Source organism: Nerophis lumbriciformis, linkage group LG16 (assembly GCF_033978685.3).
Source record: "Nerophis lumbriciformis linkage group LG16, RoL_Nlum_v2.1, whole genome shotgun sequence".
NCBI classification, from domain to species: domain Eukaryota; kingdom Metazoa; phylum Chordata; class Actinopteri; order Syngnathiformes; family Syngnathidae; genus Nerophis; species Nerophis lumbriciformis.
Window position 1 is genome coordinate 8,984,349 of NC_084563.2, and position 17,577 is coordinate 9,001,925.

Here is a 17,577-nt window from a genome sequence, read left to right on the forward strand (position 1 = left end):
TTTGGGTTATGACCGAAAGGACAAGATCACGGGTACAAGCGGCCGAAATTAGTTTCCTCCGCCGGGTGGCGGGGCTCTCCCTTAGAGATAGGGTGAGAAGCTCTGCCATCCGGGGGGAGCTCAAAGTAAAGCCGCTGCTCCTCCACATCGAGAGGAGCCAGATGAGGTGGTTCGGGCATCTGGTCAGGATGCCACCCGAACGCCTCCCTAGGGAGGTGTTTAGGGCACGTCCAACCGGTAGGAGGCCACGGGGAAGACCCAGGACACGTTGGGAAGACTATGTCTCCCGGCTGGCCTGGGAACGCCTCGGGATCCTCCGGGAAGAGCTGGACGAAGTGGCTGGGGAGAGGAAAGTCTGGGCTTCCCTGCTTAGGCTGCTGCCCCCGCGACCCGACCTCGGATAAGCGGAAGAAGATGGATGGATGGATGGAGGGCGCACCGGATTCTAAGGTGCACTGCCGATGAATGGTCTATTTTTGATCTTTTTTTCATATACAGGTATAAGACACACCGGGTTATCGGGCACTTTAAAGGAGTCTTTTTTTTTTTTTTTTTCTAATGTAAAAGTCTTCCTTGTGGTCTACATAACATGTAATGGTGGTTCTTTGGTCAAAATGTTGCATAGATGATGTTTTACACATCCTCTTCACGCCGCTTTCTGACAGTCTCTTCAAGATGCGCCGTTTTGTGGGCGGTCTTATTTACGTGGCTCACCTCAGCAGCGTCTTCTCCCCGTCATCTTTGTTGTAGCGGTGTAGCGTGCAAGGACGGGAGTGGAAGAAGTGTCAAAAGATGGCGCTAACTGTTTTAATGACATTCAGACTTTACTTCAATCAATAACGGAGCAGCATCTCCTCATCCGGAAATGTGTCCTGTAAAAAAACCCTCCGACCGGAACTCTCTAATAACTAAAGTTCCTTGGGTGAATAATATAAACTCACTACACCGGTATGTTTTAGTGCTTTCATGGCGAGTTTACTGACAGATATAAGTAAGAACTTTACACTACTTTATATTAGAAATGGCAACAGTGGAGGATAAATGTCACATAACAAGAAGATAGAGGAAAGGAAGAAGCTTATCGACTACAGTATCGACACGGACTACAAAGGCGGACGCGGGCAAGATTTATGCAGATCCCAAATACAGATCAGCAGGTACCAGAAGGTAAGAAAAGGTGTTTTTGCATAATATTGCAAAACAAAACGCCAGATAATGTCTTACCTTATACACACACCATAATAATACTGCTATGTTGAAGCGCATCAAACGGTGCAGCCTACACTTAACTTTTAGGTTTGACTGCCATTTACTGGTGACACTTATTATTACACCATGTACCAAATAAAATTGCTTTGAGGTGGGTAAGCTCAACCAAACTTATTCCTTGCATTAAGTGCACCGGGTAATAAGGCGCACTGTCAAGTTTTGAGAAAGAAAAAAAAATGAAGTGCGCCTTATAGACCGTAAAATACGGTAAGTTTAAAGAAAAAGTACCAATGATAGTCACACACACACTAGGTATAGCAAAATTATTCTCTGCATTTAACCCATCACCCTTGATCACCCCCTGGGAGGTGAGGGGAGTAGTGGGAAGCAGCGGCGGCCGCGCCCAGGATTCATTTAAATTCTGTGCTTCATTCACTTCCACCACAATTCATGGTCATTGACCTGATTTACTCATGTTGTCCGCAAGATGTCGGCAAATTATCAACAATCAGAATGTCAGATATTTGAAATTAAATCCCAAACATTCCGCGCTCCAGATTCCTGATCAAACCCATGACGTGGCACGGGCCAAACCGGAGACGCACTTGGCCACCCCAGCACACTAAAACCTTAGCTGTCGTGCAGTTCAAACACTGATGGCATCAATTAAACAGACAAGAAGCAAGGAATCATGCAGAGATAGAGTTCAATTTAGCTCAATGAGGAGATACGTTTTGGGCTGTACTCTTAGTTACAGATCCAAACTACACTCTAAGGTACAGTCCCACGTGCTCCTCTATTTATTTGTGAGGTCCCTGGTTACATCACTGAGGCTGCCTCGGAAGGAAGGGGGGTAATCTCAGCAGCCCCAGTTAGACGCATCCATCCCATCCATTTTCTACCGCTTATTCCCTTCGGGGTCGCGGGGGGCGCTGGAGCCTATCTCAGCTACAATCGGGCGGAAGGCGGTGTACACCCTGGACAAGTCGCCACCTCATCGCAGGGCCAACACAGATAGACAGACAACATTCACACTCACATTCACACACTAGGGCCGATTTTAGTGTTGCCAATCAACCTATCCCCAGGTGCATGTTTTTGGAGGTGGGAGGAAGCCGGAGTACCCGGAGGGAACCCACGCAGTCACGGGGAGAACATGCAAACTCCACACAGAAAGATCCCGAGCCCGGGATTGAACCCAAGACTACTCAGAACCTTCGTATTGTAAGGCAGACGCACTAACCCCTCTTCCACCGTGCTGCCCAGTTAGACACAATATATGATTATTCATGAAATGCAAATGTGCTGACACTGGTGATATCGCCCTGTCTCTGCTCTGTCTGCGTCACGGCACTCGATGTTCGCCCTTGGCAGTCAGCAGGCCGGTTCTGGACACAAACACTGATACGAGACGACTCGCAATCTTTGGATTGCAAGTTGTCCCTTTGCACAGATAGAAAAGTACAACTTCAGCACAATTGATATTAACTATAGCAACAGCCTTTAAGCGTAAGAGTTGTGTGATAACTTACACATAATTATTCTAACAGTAGTGACCCCAATTCAGAGCCGAGTAACTTTAACTTTAACTTTCTCGGGCCTCTCCAGGTTGCAGACCACGCCCGCCACGTCCCTCTGATCGGGAGCATTGTCATTCCGAGAGCGACACGTGCTAACCTTTAAACGGAATCCCCGTCTGTGCGTGACAGCTCGGGCCGCCGAGGTGCCAGACGGTCGAAAAACGTGACATTTGTTCTCTCCGAGCAGCATTGATCACACGAGGTGATCAATGCCCAAATATGGAGCGCATGATGCTTGAAGCTTTAGCCTGCGTCCTAGTTTCCCAATAAAAGTACTTTTACAGCAGATAAAAGTCTTAAAAACCGCCAAAAAGCTTCCACCTCGTGTGTTTTGAAAGTGTCACCATGTGGATTTTTAGTCCTCAGCAGCCCGGATTTAGATTAGGCGCCTAATTAACCGCTCCAAAGCTTCTTGAGTGCAGATTCTTGTCGGATTAAAACGGTGGAGAGAAGAAAAGAAAAAAGCCTTTACAAAACTTACAGAGAGACTTCACAGCTGCCGTGCAAATAATTGATGAGCAAATAGCGCTTCATCAGTTTGTCGGTGTATATAAATTAGCCGTTGCCACGGAAACCACCTCCTCCTCCCTCCTGCGGGCATCTATAAGACGACATGAAACAAAATAAACTCAAAAGGGCAGAAAGTAGAGCAAGGAATGAGGGCGACTTTGTATTTCTAAAACTCTTCGTGTGTAATATTTAAGTGTTAAAAAAAAAAAGAAGAAAAGTTCCGTATCAATGTAGCATTTTTCTTGGATAAAACCCTGACAAGTGCACAAGAAACGCTGTTTGCTCAAGGTGTTAAGTGACAGGTTTTTTTTTTTATTTGAATCAATTTTCACCTCAGGTGTGCACATGTGGAACCTTTTAACAGGTGTGGCGCGCGTACACAACAGCACAATTACGTTTTATGGACCGCAAGACAAAAACCTTGCATGTGTTTGCATTATGAGCATTATTTATTGAAAGGTATACCAAATGACCTAAATACTAGGACCTAAATTATTCAATCTATATATAAATGACATTTGTAAAGTTACAAAAGATTTAAAGTTAGTATTATTTGCGGATGATACAACAGTGTTTTGTTCAGGAGAGAACACACAGAAGATACTACAAATAATAACAGAAGAAATTAACAAATTAAAAAGATGTATTTGACAAAAACAGACTATCGTTGAATCTCAGTAAAACTAAAATAATGCTATTTGGTCACAGTAGAAGAGAAAGTCAAACACAAATACAAATAGACGGAATAGAAATTGAAAGAGTAAATGAAACCAAATTTCTAGGTATAATGATTGATGATAAATTGAACTGGAAATCTCACGTAAAAAATCTACAACATAAAGTAGCAAGAAACACGTCAATAATGAATAAAGCAAAACATGTCCTAGACAAAAAATCACTTCATGTTCTCTACTGCTCGCTAGTGTTACCATACCTGAGTTATTGTGCAGAAATATGGGGAAATAATTACAAAAGTACACTTCATTCATTAACGGTGTTACAAAAAAGATCAGTTAGAATAATACATAATGTTGGATATAGAGAACATACAAATCCTTTATTTATTGAATCAAAGATTCTGAAATTCTACGACATAGTGAATTTGCAAACAGCTAAAATTATACACAAAGCAAACTATAACCTGCTACCCAAGAATATACAAAAATTCTTCTCAAAAAAAGAGGAGAAATATAATCTTAGGGAGAAATGTAATTTAAAACATTTGTATGCACGTACAACACTTAAGACATTCAGTATATCAGTATGTGGAATTAAATGATGGAATGGATTAAGCAAAGCAATCAAACAATGTACTAATATGATCCACTTCAAGAAACTCTTCAAACTTAAAGTGTTTACAAAGTACAAAGAACAAGACCATGACAAACATTCTCAATTTTTTTCATCCATCCATTCATTCAATCATTCTCAAAATAAACTTACTTATCTCATCATATGAAATATGACTTACTTCACCAATTATTATTTATTTACTTATTTTATTGTGATTACTTATGGAGTATATTGTGAATAAATTGAGAACAGGAAGTGAACAAAAGTTTTAGCAACTGTTATGTAAAAGAAAAGGGGTAGGATTAAATAAGCTCTGCTTCTTCCTACTCCTTTTCGAACATGTTGAAAAGAGAAACTGGAGATTGTGATGTATCATGTTGTATACTTGCATGTTCGAAATAAACTCAAACTCAATAAACTCAAACTCAAAAAAACAGAATACAATGATTTGCAAATCCTTTTCAACTTATATTCAATTGAATAGACAGCAAAGACAAGATATTTAAAGGCCTACTGAAATGTGATTTTCTTACTTAAACGGGGATAGCAGGTCCATTCTATGTGTCATACTTGATCATTTTGCGATATTGCCATATTTTTGCTGAAAGGATTTAGTAGAGAACATCGACGATAAAGTATGCAACTTTTGGTCGCTGATAAAAAAAAAAGCCTTGCCTGTACCGGAAGTAGCAGACGAGTAGCGTGACGTCACAGGTTGTGGAGCTCCTCACATCTGCACTTTGTTTGCAATCATGGCCACCAGCAGCGAGAGCGATTCAGACCGAGAAAGCGACGATTTCCCCATTAATTTGAGCGAGGATGAAAGATTCGTGGATGAGGAAAGTGAGAGTGAAGGACTAGAGGGCAGTGGGAGCGATTCAGATAGGGAAGATGCTGTGAGAGGCGGGTGGGACCTGATATTCAGCTGGGAATGACTAAAACAGTAAATAAACACAAGACATATATATACTCTATTAGCCACAACACAACCAGGCTTATATTTAATATGCCACAAATTAATCCCGCATAACAAACACCTCCCCCCTCCCATCCATATAACCCGCCAATACAACTCAAACACCTGCACAACACACTCAATCCCACAGCCCAAAGTACCGTTCACCTCCCCAGAGTTCATACAGCACATAAATTTCCCCAAAGTCCCCAAAGTTACGTACGTGACATGCACATAGCGGCACGCACGTACGAGCAAGCGATCAAATGTTTGGAAGCCGCAGCTGCATGCGTACTCACGGTACCGCGTCTGCGTATCCAACTCAAAGTCCTCCTGGTAAGAGTCTCTGTTGTCCCAGTTCTCCACAGGTCAATGGTAAAGCTTGACTGTCATCTTTCGGGAATGTAAACAATGAAACGCAGATGTCCAGAATACTGTGGAATTTTGCGATGAAAACAGACGACTTAATAGCTGGCCACCGTGCTGTCCCAAAATGTCCTCTACAACCCGTGACGTCACACGCAGCGTCATCATACTGAGACGTTTTCAGCAGGATATTCCGCGCGGAATTTAAAATTGCACTTTAGTAATCATGTGTTGCAATGTTAAGATTCCATCATTGATATATAAACTATCAGACTGCGTGGTGGGTAGTAGTGGCTTTCAGTAGGCCTTTAATGTTCACAGTGAGAAAATTACATATTTTTTGCAAATAATAAAATCCCGGCACCATAACTTAAAAATAAAGACAACTTCAAATTGTTGTCTTTGTTTAAAAATAGAACAAGCACATTCTGAAAATGTACAAATCGTAATGTTGTTGGGGTATTTTTTACACTTGCATGTCGCGGTTAATAGTATTCTACCTTTATTTGTTGTGATTTATACTTTTTGAATAAATGATGTGATAATGTTCTACAGTCAACTAATTTCATTTTCAATCTATCAAGATAGAAAAATAATATCAAAAACAAAGTGTCCGCCCTGAGATTGGTAGGTCGTCAGTTCAAAACCTGGCCGAGTCATACCAAAGACTATAAAAATAGGAGCCATTACCTCCTTGCTTGGCACTCAGCATCAAGGGTTGGAATTGGGGGTTTAATCACCAAAATGATTCCTGGGCGCTGCTCACTGCTCCCCTCACCTCCCAGGGGGGGAACAAGGGGATGGGTCGAATGCAGAGGACACATTTCACCACCCCTAGTGTGTGTGTGACAATCATTGGTACTTTAACTTAAAATACAGGATGGTATTTATGAAGTTTGCTCATAAATCTTGAGATGCATGTTGTAATATGTATATGTGCTTTGCTATGGTGGTTTTTTCCCACTCCTGACTGGGCCCCCTTAGGAGCCCAGTCTAGATTGTATTTTTTTTTTTACTAATCCTCCCCCAGCGTTGACCTTTTTCCCATATTTTACCCATCAGCGTTCCTGTTCTGTAACCCTGTACATTGTTTGTTTGTCTAATCTTGAACGGGTTAGTGCTGGAAACCATTGTACTTGTGCAATGACAATAAAGACCTACCCACTGTAACTCCCTACCTGGTGCACTAACATCATGGGGTTTATTTTATTGTTTTACATATGTAGCATCATCTAAAAAAGTGTTTTTCAACCACTAGCGTACCGTGATATATTGTTTGGTGTGCCGTGGGAGATTATGTAATTTCACCTAATTGGGTTAAAAATATTTTTTGCAAACCAGTAATTACAATCCACAAATGTGCCGCTGTTCAGTGTCTTTGCTGTCTGGAGCTCGGCAGAGTAACCGTGTAATACTCTTCCATATCAGTAGGTGGCAGCAGATTTCGGGATTGACGACAATGGTTTGCAGGTAAAAAGGTATCTAATGCTGAAACCAAAAATAAACAAAAGGCGAGTTATGCTAAGAAAAGGCATTGAAGCTTAGGGAAGGCTATGCAGAACTAAAACTGAACTGGCTGCAAAGTAAACAAAAGCAGAATGCTGGACGACAGCAAAGACTTACAGCGTGTGGAGCAGACGTCGTCCATAAAGTACATCCGTAAATGCCATGACAATCAACAATAAAATGAGAGCGCAAGACTGGAACTAAAACACTGCACACAGAAAAACACCAAAAAACTCCAAATAAGTCAGGTCATGACAGTACACCTACTTTGAGACACGCTATAGTGATGCATGCTTGGTTATGGTTTGAATTCATATCCAACAATTGTGAGAACAACTTTTTATTGTCAATATCGGCTGCTGAGTTTAATTTTTTAATGTTTTCTGGTGGTGTGCCTCAGAATTTTTTCAATGAAAGAAATGTGCCTCGGCTCAGAAAAGGTTGAAAAACACTGATCTACAAAGATACAAATAATTGCTATTGTGACATCTAGTGGGAACATTAAGAACTACAGTTGTTTTCATTCAAAATTTGCGGCTCGTTTTTATGCTTATACGGGGGCGGTACCTCTGGATTGGCAGACCGGGGTGGTGGTTCCTCTCTTTAAGAAGGGGAACCGGAGGGTGTGTTCTAACTATCGTGGGATCACACTCCTCAGCCTTCCCGGTAAGGTCTATTCAGGTGTACTGGAGAGGAGGCTACGCCGGATAGTCGAACCTCGGATTCAGGAGGAACAGTGTGGTTTTCGTCCTGGTCGTGGAACTGTGGACCAGCTCTATACTCTCGGCAGGGTCCTTGAGGGTGCATGGGAGTTTGCCCAACCAGTCTACATGTGTTTTGTGGACTTGGAGAAGGCATTCGACCGTGTCCCTCGGGAAGTCCTGTGGGGAGTGCTCAGGGAGTATGGGGTATCGGACTGTCTGATCGTGGCAGTCCGCTCCCTGTATGATCAGTGTCAGAGCTTGGTTCGCATTGCCGGCAGTAAGTCGGACACGTTTCCAGTGAGGGTTGGACTCCGCCAAGGCTGCCCTTTGTCACCGATTCTGTTCATAACTTTTATGGACAGAATTTCTAGGCGCAGTCAAGGCGTTGAGGGGATCTGGTTTGGTGGCTGCAGGATTAGGTCTCTGCTTTTTGCAGATGATGTGGTCCTGATGGCTTCATTTGGCCAGGATCTTCAGCTCTCACTGGATCGGTTCGCAGCCGAGTGTGAAGCGACTGGGATGAGAATCAGCACCTCCAAGTCCGAGTCCATGGTTCTCGCCCGGAAAAGGGTGGAGTGCCATCTCCGGGTTGGGGAGGAGATCTTGCCCCAAGTGGAGGAGTTCAAGTACCTCGGAGTCTTGTTCACGAGTGAGGGAAGAGTGGATCGTGAGATCGACAGGCGGATCGGTGCGGCGTCTTCAGTAATGCGGACGCTGTATCGATCCGTTGTGGTGAAGAAGGAGCTGAGCCGGAAGGCAAAGCTCTCAATTTACCGGTTGATCTACGTTCCCATCCTCACCTATGGTCATGAGCTTTAGGTTATGACCGAAAGGACAAGATCACGCGTACAAGCGGCCGAAATGAGTTTCCTCCGCCGGGTGGCGGGGCTCTCCCTTAGAGATAGGGTGAGAAGCTCTGCCATCCGGGGGGAGCTCAAAGTAAAGCCGCTGCTCCTCCACATCGAGAGGAGCCAGATGAGGTGGTTCTGGCATCTGGTCAGGATGCCACCCGAACGCCTCCCTAGGGAGGTGTTTAGGGCACGTCCGACCGGTAGGAGGCCGCAGGGAAGACCCAGGACACGTTGGGAAGACTATGTCTCCCGGCTGGCCTGGGAACGCCTCGGGGTCCCACAGGAAGAGCTGGACGTAGTGGCTGGGGAGAGGGAAGTCTGGGCTTCCCTGCTTTGGCTGCTGCCCCCGCGACCCGACCTCGGATAAGCGGAAGAAGATGGATGGATGGTTTTTATACTTGGCAAACTCATTCCGTGGGCCGGATAAAACCGGTTTGACACCACTGCTCTAAAGTAACGATACTCTGACTTGAGTACAATTTTTGGGGCATTCTACTCACCTGTGTTGCCAGGTGATAAGGGGAGTGACTGTAATTGATATACTGCAGTGTAGTCTTGCACCAGAGTGGATGGTATTGCAGTCCCTGGCTTCAGTTTTGCAATATACGAAGCAGAGGTCGTTTCAGGCGCTGCCAAAATAATTTAAAGCCCCTCTCAGCGTAATTCAGTCCAGTTCCGTCCAGCGTATGAAGTTAATTTAATAGCTTCACATTATCCAAACTGAACCCAATCAGGCGGAATTCAGACTGATGCATCGGGTCGTGTCGGCTGGTAAAAAAAAGTGCTCCTTAATGAAGCCCCCCGCTGTGCGGACAGTACACTTCAAGGCTGCGGGGCCATTTGCAGTGCATGGTCAGTGGCTCCAATTTCCCCCCGACTGTCCTCTCGGAGCCCGCCAGGCATCGGGGGTATTAATCTGTAAGTCGTGGCAAGAGTGGCAACAAGGCCTAATTCATTTACTTAAGAGCTTTTCACATGGGGTTTCAAAGTTAATAGGACAATCCCTCCGTAATGCATTTGATTAAAGCCTCTTAATTATCCCAGGTATAATGGGCTATTAGCTTTGGCCCGGCTGTAAAAGGTCAAGTGAGCAAGTAGGAGTCGATTGTTTTTATGATGTATTTTTCGCTTGCGGCCCACCCTGCGGCGTGGATTATTGCGTTAAATCTGCCTAATAGTACCCCGACTGTGGAAATCATTTGTGCATTTTGAGTATAACCATTTTCTTATTACAAGCGTCGCTCATTTAAAACGCTTTCTTTTGGCATGCACAGGCAGGCACAGGGACCACACCCTTCTTTGGGGTGGCGGTCCCCGGCTACACCATGACGACGTCCACAGTTTCCAAAAACTATTTGAAATGTGGACTCGTCAGGCCACAGAACACTTTTTTCACTTTGCATCAGTCCATCGTTTCTGGGTGTTGTTGATAAATGGCTTTCGCTTTGCATAGTAGAGTTTTAACTTGCACTTACAGATGTAGCGACCAACTGTAGTTACTGACAGTTGTTTTCTGAAGTGTTCCTGAGCCCATGCGGTGATATCCTTTACACACTGATGTCGATTTTTGATGCAGTACCGCCTGAGGGAACGAAGGTCCGTAATATCATCGCTTACGTGTAGTGATTTCTCCAGATTCTCTGAACCTTTTGATGATATTACGGAGCGTAGATGGTGAAATCCCTAAATTCCTTGCAATAGCTCGTTGAGAAATGTTGTTCTTAAACAATTAGCTCAGGCATTTGTTGACAAAGTGGTGACCGTCGCCCCATCCTTGTTTGTGAATGACTGAGCATTTCATGGAAGCAGCTTTCCTACCCAACTTAACTTAACTGTGGCATTTTGAATACAACCATCTTCTTATCAGAAGCATCGCTCATCTAAAACGCGTTCTTTTGGCAGGCACTTTCTTTTTAAGACGGGCACAGGGACCACACCCTTCTTTGGGGCTACCACCCCCAGCTACACCATGACAACGTCCAGTTTCCTAAAAAAAAATTTAAATGTAGACTCCTCAGACCACAGAACACTTTTCCACTTAACATCAGTCCATCTTGGATCGGCGTTTCTGGGTGTTGTTGATAAATGGCTTTTGCTTTGCATAGTAGAGTTTTAACTTGCACTTTCAGACGCAGCGACAATCTGTAGTTACTGACAGCGGTTTTCTGAAGTGTTCCTGAGCCCATGTGGTGATATCCTTTACACACTGATGTCGGTTTTTGATGCAGTACCGCCTGAGGGAACGTAGGTCCGTAATATCATCGCTTACGTGCAGTGATTTCTCCAGATTCTCTGAACCTTTTGATGATATTACGGACCGTAGATGATGAAATCCCTAAATTCCTTGCAATAGCTCGTTGAGAAATGTTGTTCTTAAACAATTAGCTCAGAAATTTGTTGACAAAGTGGTGACCCTCGCCCCATCCTTGTTTGTGAATGACTGAGCATTTCATGGAAGCTGCTTTCCTACCCAACTTAACTTAACTGTGGCATTTTGAATACAACCATCTTCTTATCAGAAGCATCGCTCATCTAAAACGCGTTCTTTTGGCAGGCACTTTCTTTTTAAGACGGGCACAGGGACCACACCCTTCTTTGGGGCTACCACCCCCAGCTACACCATGTCAATGTCCAGTTTCCTAAAAAAAAAATTGAAATGTGGACTCGTCAGACCACAGAACACTTTTCCACTTAACATCAGTCCATCTTGGATCGGCGTTTCTGGGTGTTGTTGATAAATGGCTTTCGCTTTGCATAGTAGAGTTTTAACTTGCACTTACAGATGTAGCGACCAACTGTAGTTACTGACAGTGGTTTTCTGAAGTGTTCCTGAGCCCATGTGGTGATATCCTTTACACACTGATGTCGGTTTTTGATGCAGTACCGCCTGAGAGATCGAAGGTCCGTAATATCATCGCTTACGTGCAGTGATTTCTCCAGATTCTCTGAACCGTTTGATGATATTACGGACCGTAGATGGTGAAATCCCTAAATTCCTTGCAATAGCTCGTTGAGAAATGTTGTTCTTAAACAATTAGCTCAGGCATTTGTTGACAAAGTGGTGACTGTCGCCCCATCCTTGTTTGTGAATGACTGAGCATTTCATGGAAGCTGCTTTCCTACCCAACTTAACTTAACTGTGGCATTTTGAATACAACCATCTTCTTATCAGAAGCATCGCTCATCTAAAACGCGTTCTTTTGGCAGGCACTTTCTTTTTAAGACGGGCACAGGAACCACACCCTTCTTTGAGGCTACACCCCCCTTCCCAGCTACACCATGACAACGTCCAGTTTCCTAAAAAAAATTGAAATGTGGACTCGTCAGACCACAGCACACTTTTACACTAAACATCAGTCCATCTTGGATGAGATCGGGCCCGGCAAAGCTGGCGGCGTTTCTGGGTGTTGTTGATAAATGGCTTTCGCTTTGCATAGTAGAGTTTTAACTTGCACTTACAGATGTAGCGACCAACTGTAGTTACTGACAGTGGTTTTCTGAAGTGTTCCTGAGCCCCTGTGGTGATATCCTTTACACACTGTTGTCGGTTTTTGATGCAGTGCCGCCTGAGGGATTGAAGGTCCGTAAAATCATATCTTACGTGCAGTGATTTCTAAAGATTCTCTGAACCTTTTGATGATATTACGGACCGTAGATGATGAAATCCCTAAATTCCTTGCAATAGCTCGTTGAGAAATGTTGTTCTTAAACAATTAGCTCAGGCATTTGTTGGCAAAGTGGTGACCGTGGCCCCATCCTTGTTTGTGAATGACTGAGCATTTCATGGAAGCAGCTTTCCTACCCAACTTAACTTAACTGTGGCATTTTGAATACAACCATCTTCTTATCAGAAGCATCGCTCATCTAAAACACTTTCTTTTGGCAGGCACTTCCTTTTTAAGACGGGCACAGGGACCACACCCTTCTTTGGGGCTACCACCCCCAGCTACACTATGACAACGTCCAGTTTCCTAAAATAATTTGAAATGTGGACTCGTCAGACCACAGAACACTTTTCCACTTTACATCAGTCCATCTCGGATGAGATCGGGCCCAGCGAAGCCGGCGGCGTTTCTGGGTGTTGTTGATAAATGGCTTTCGCTTTGCATAGTAGAGTTTTAACTTGCACTTACAGATGTAGCGACCAACTGTAGTTACTGACAGTGGTTTTCTGAAGTGTTCCTGAGCCCATGTGGTGATATCCTTTACACACTGATGTCGGTTTTTGATGCAGTACCGCCTGAGGGATCGAAGGTCCGTAATATCATCGCTTACGTGCAGTGATTTCTCCAGATTCTCTGAACCGTTTGATGATATTACGGACCGTATATGTTGAAATCCCTAAATTCCTTGCAATAGTTCGTTGAGAAATGTTGTTCTTAAACAATTAGCTCAGGCATTTGTTGACAAAGTGGTGACCGTCGCCGCATCCTTGTTTGTGAATGACTGAGCATTTCATGGAAGCAGCTTTCCTACCCAACTTAACTTAACTGTGGCATTTTGAATACAACCATCTTCTTATCAGAAACATCGCTCATCTAAAACGCGTTCTTTTGGCAGGCACTTTCTTTTTAAGACGGGCACAGGGACCACACCCTTCTTTGGGGCTACCACCCCCAGCTACACCATGACAACATCCAGTTTCCTAAAAAAAAATTGAAATGTAGACTCGTCAGACCACAGAACACTTTTCCACTTAACATCAGTCCATCTTGGATCGGCGTTTCTGGGTGTTGTTGATAAATGGCTTTCGCTTTGCATAGTAGAGTTTTAACTTGCACTTACAGATGTAGCGATCAACTGTAGTTACTGACAGTGGTTTTCTGAAGTGTTCCTGAGCCCATGTGGTGATATCCTTTACACACTGATGTCGGTTTTTGATGCAGTACCGCCTGAGGGAACGAAGGTCCGTAATATCATCGCTTACGTGCAGGGATTTCTCCAGATTCTCTGAACCTTTTGATGATATTACGGACCGTAGATGGTGGAATCCTTAAATTCCTTGTAATAGCTCGTTGAGAAATGTTGTTCTTAAACAATTAGCTCAGGCATTTGTTGACAAAGTGGTGACCGTCGCCCCATCCTTGTTTGTGAATGACTGAGCATTTCATGGAAGCAGCTTTCCTACCCAACTTAACTTAACCGTGGCATTTTGAATACAACCATCTTCTTATCAGAAGCATCGCTCATCTAAAACGCGTTCTTTTGGCAGGCACTTTCTTTTTAAGACGGGCACAGGGACCACACCCTTCTTTGGGGCTACCACCCCCAGCTACACCATGAGCCTAAAAAAAAATTGAAATGTGGACTCGTCAGACCACAGAACACTTTTCCACTTTACATCAGTCCATCTTGGATGAGATCGGGCCCAGCGAAGCCGGCGGCGTTTCTGGGTGTTGTTGATAAATGGCGTTCGCTTTGCATAGTAGAGTTTTAACTTGCACTTTCAGACGCAGCGACAAACTGTAGTTACTGACAGTGGTTTTCTGAAGTGTTCCTGAGCCCATGTGGTGATATCCTTTACACACTGATGTCGGTTTTTGATGCAGTACCGCCTGAGGGAACGAAGGTCCGTAATATCATCGCTTACGTGTAGTGATTTCTCCAGATTCTCTGAACCTTTTGATGATATTACGGAGCGTAGATGGTGAAATCCCTAAATTCCTTGCAATAGCTCGTTGAGAAATGTTGTTCTTAAACAATTAGCTCAGGCATTTGTTGACAAAGTGGTGACCGTCGCCCCATCCTTGTTTGTGAATGACTGAGCATTTCATGGAAGCAGCTTTCCTACCCAACTTAACTTAACTGTGGCATTTTGAATACAACCATCTTCTTATCAGAAGCATCGCTCATCTAAAACGCGTTCTTTTGGCAGGCACTTTCTTTTTAAGACGGGCACAGGGACCACACCCTTCTTTGGGGCTACCACCCCCAGCTACACCATGACAACGTCCAGTTTCCTAAAAAAAAATTTAAATGTAGACTCCTCAGACCACAGAACACTTTTCCACTTAACATCAGTCCATCTTGGATCGGCGTTTCTGGGTGTTGTTGATAAATGGCTTTTGCTTTGCATAGTAGAGTTTTAACTTGCACTTTCAGACGCAGCGACAATCTGTAGTTACTGACAGCGGTTTTCTGAAGTGTTCCTGAGCCCATGTGGTGATATCCTTTACACACTGATGTCGGTTTTTGATGCAGTACCGCCTGAGGGAACGTAGGTCCGTAATATCATCGCTTACGTGCAGTGATTTCTCCAGATTCTCTGAACCTTTTGATGATATTACGGACCGTAGATGATGAAATCCCTAAATTCCTTGCAATAGCTCGTTGAGAAATGTTGTTCTTAAACAATTAGCTCAGAAATTTGTTGACAAAGTGGTGACCCTCGCCCCATCCTTGTTTGTGAATGACTGAGCATTTCATGGAAGCTGCTTTCCTACCCAACTTAACTTAACTGTGGCATTTTGAATACAACCATCTTCTTATCAGAAGCATCGCTCATCTAAAACGCGTTCTTTTGGCAGGCACTTTCTTTTTAAGACGGGCACAGGGACCACACCCTTCTTTGGGGCTACCACCCCCAGCTACACCATGTCAATGTCCAGTTTCCTAAAAAAAAAATTGAAATGTGGACTCGTCAGACCACAGAACACTTTTCCACTTAACATCAGTCCATCTTGGATCGGCGTTTCTGGGTGTTGTTGATAAATGGCTTTCGCTTTGCATAGTAGAGTTTTAACTTGCACTTACAGATGTAGCGACCAACTGTAGTTACTGACAGTGGTTTTCTGAAGTGTTCCTGAGCCCATGTGGTGATATCCTTTACACACTGATGTCGGTTTTTGATGCAGTACCGCCTGAGAGATCGAAGGTCCGTAATATCATCGCTTACGTGCAGTGATTTCTCCAGATTCTCTGAACCGTTTGATGATATTACGGACCGTAGATGGTGAAATCCCTAAATTCCTTGCAATAGCTCGTTGAGAAATGTTGTTCTTAAACAATTAGCTCAGGCATTTGTTGACAAAGTGGTGACTGTCGCCCCATCCTTGTTTGTGAATGACTGAGCATTTCATGGAAGCTGCTTTCCTACCCAACTTAACTTAACTGTGGCATTTTGAATACAACCATCTTCTTATCAGAAGCATCGCTCATCTAAAACGCGTTCTTTTGGCAGGCACTTTCTTTTTAAGACGGGCACAGGAACCACACCCTTCTTTGAGGCTACACCCCCCTTCCCAGCTACACCATGACAACGTCCAGTTTCCTAAAAAAAATTGAAATGTGGACTCGTCAGACCACAGCACACTTTTACACTAAACATCAGTCCATCTTGGATGAGATCGGGCCCGGCAAAGCTGGCGGCGTTTCTGGGTGTTGTTGATAAATGGCTTTCGCTTTGCATAGTAGAGTTTTAACTTGCACTTACAGATGTAGCGACCAACTGTAGTTACTGACAGTGGTTTTCTGAAGTGTTCCTGAGCCCCTGTGGTGATATCCTTTACACACTGTTGTCGGTTTTTGATGCAGTGCCGCCTGAGGGATTGAAGGTCCGTAAAATCATATCTTACGTGCAGTGATTTCTAAAGATTCTCTGAACCTTTTGATGATATTACGGACCGTAGATGATGAAATCCCTAAATTCCTTGCAATAGCTCGTTGAGAAATGTTGTTCTTAAACAATTAGCTCAGGCATTTGTTGGCAAAGTGGTGACCGTGGCCCCATCCTTGTTTGTGAATGACTGAGCATTTCATGGAAGCAGCTTTCCTACCCAACTTAACTTAACTGTGGCATTTTGAATACAACCATCTTCTTATCAGAAGCATCGCTCATCTAAAACACTTTCTTTTGGCAGGCACTTCCTTTTTAAGACGGGCACAGGGACCACACCCTTCTTTGGGGCTACCACCCCCAGCTACACTATGACAACGTCCAGTTTCCTAAAATAATTTGAAATGTGGACTCGTCAGACCACAGAACACTTTTCCACTTTACATCAGTCCATCTCGGATGAGATCGGGCCCAGCGAAGCCGGCGGCGTTTCTGGGTGTTGTTGATAAATGGCTTTCGCTTTGCATAGTAGAGTTTTAACTTGCACTTACAGATGTAGCGACCAACTGTAGTTACTGACAGTGGTTTTCTGAAGTGTTCCTGAGCCCATGTGGTGATATCCTTTACACACTGATGTCGGTTTTTGATGCAGTACCGCCTGAGGGATCGAAGGTCCGTAATATCATCGCTTACGTGCAGTGATTTCTCCAGATTCTCTGAACCGTTTGATGATATTACGGACCGTATATGTTGAAATCCCTAAATTCCTTGCAATAGTTCGTTGAGAAATGTTGTTCTTAAACAATTAGCTCAGGCATTTGTTGACAAAGTGGTGACCGTCGCCGCATCCTTGTTTGTGAATGACTGAGCATTTCATGGAAGCAGCTTTCCTACCCAACTTAACTTAACTGTGGCATTTTGAATACAACCATCTTCTTATCAGAAACATCGCTCATCTAAAACGCGTTCTTTTGGCAGGCACTTTCTTTTTAAGACGGGCACAGGGACCACACCCTTCTTTGGGGCTACCACCCCCAGCTACACCATG

The 17,577-nt window shown here is 43.9% G+C and overlaps 1 protein-coding gene across 2 annotated transcripts in view; it reads left to right on the forward strand.

The window, feature by feature from the left end:
• LOC133616971 (teneurin-3) overlaps positions 1-17,577 on the forward strand; it is a 745,483-nt gene that overhangs the window by 369,434 nt on the left and 358,472 nt on the right. The gene's annotated exons all lie outside the window — the stretch shown is intronic.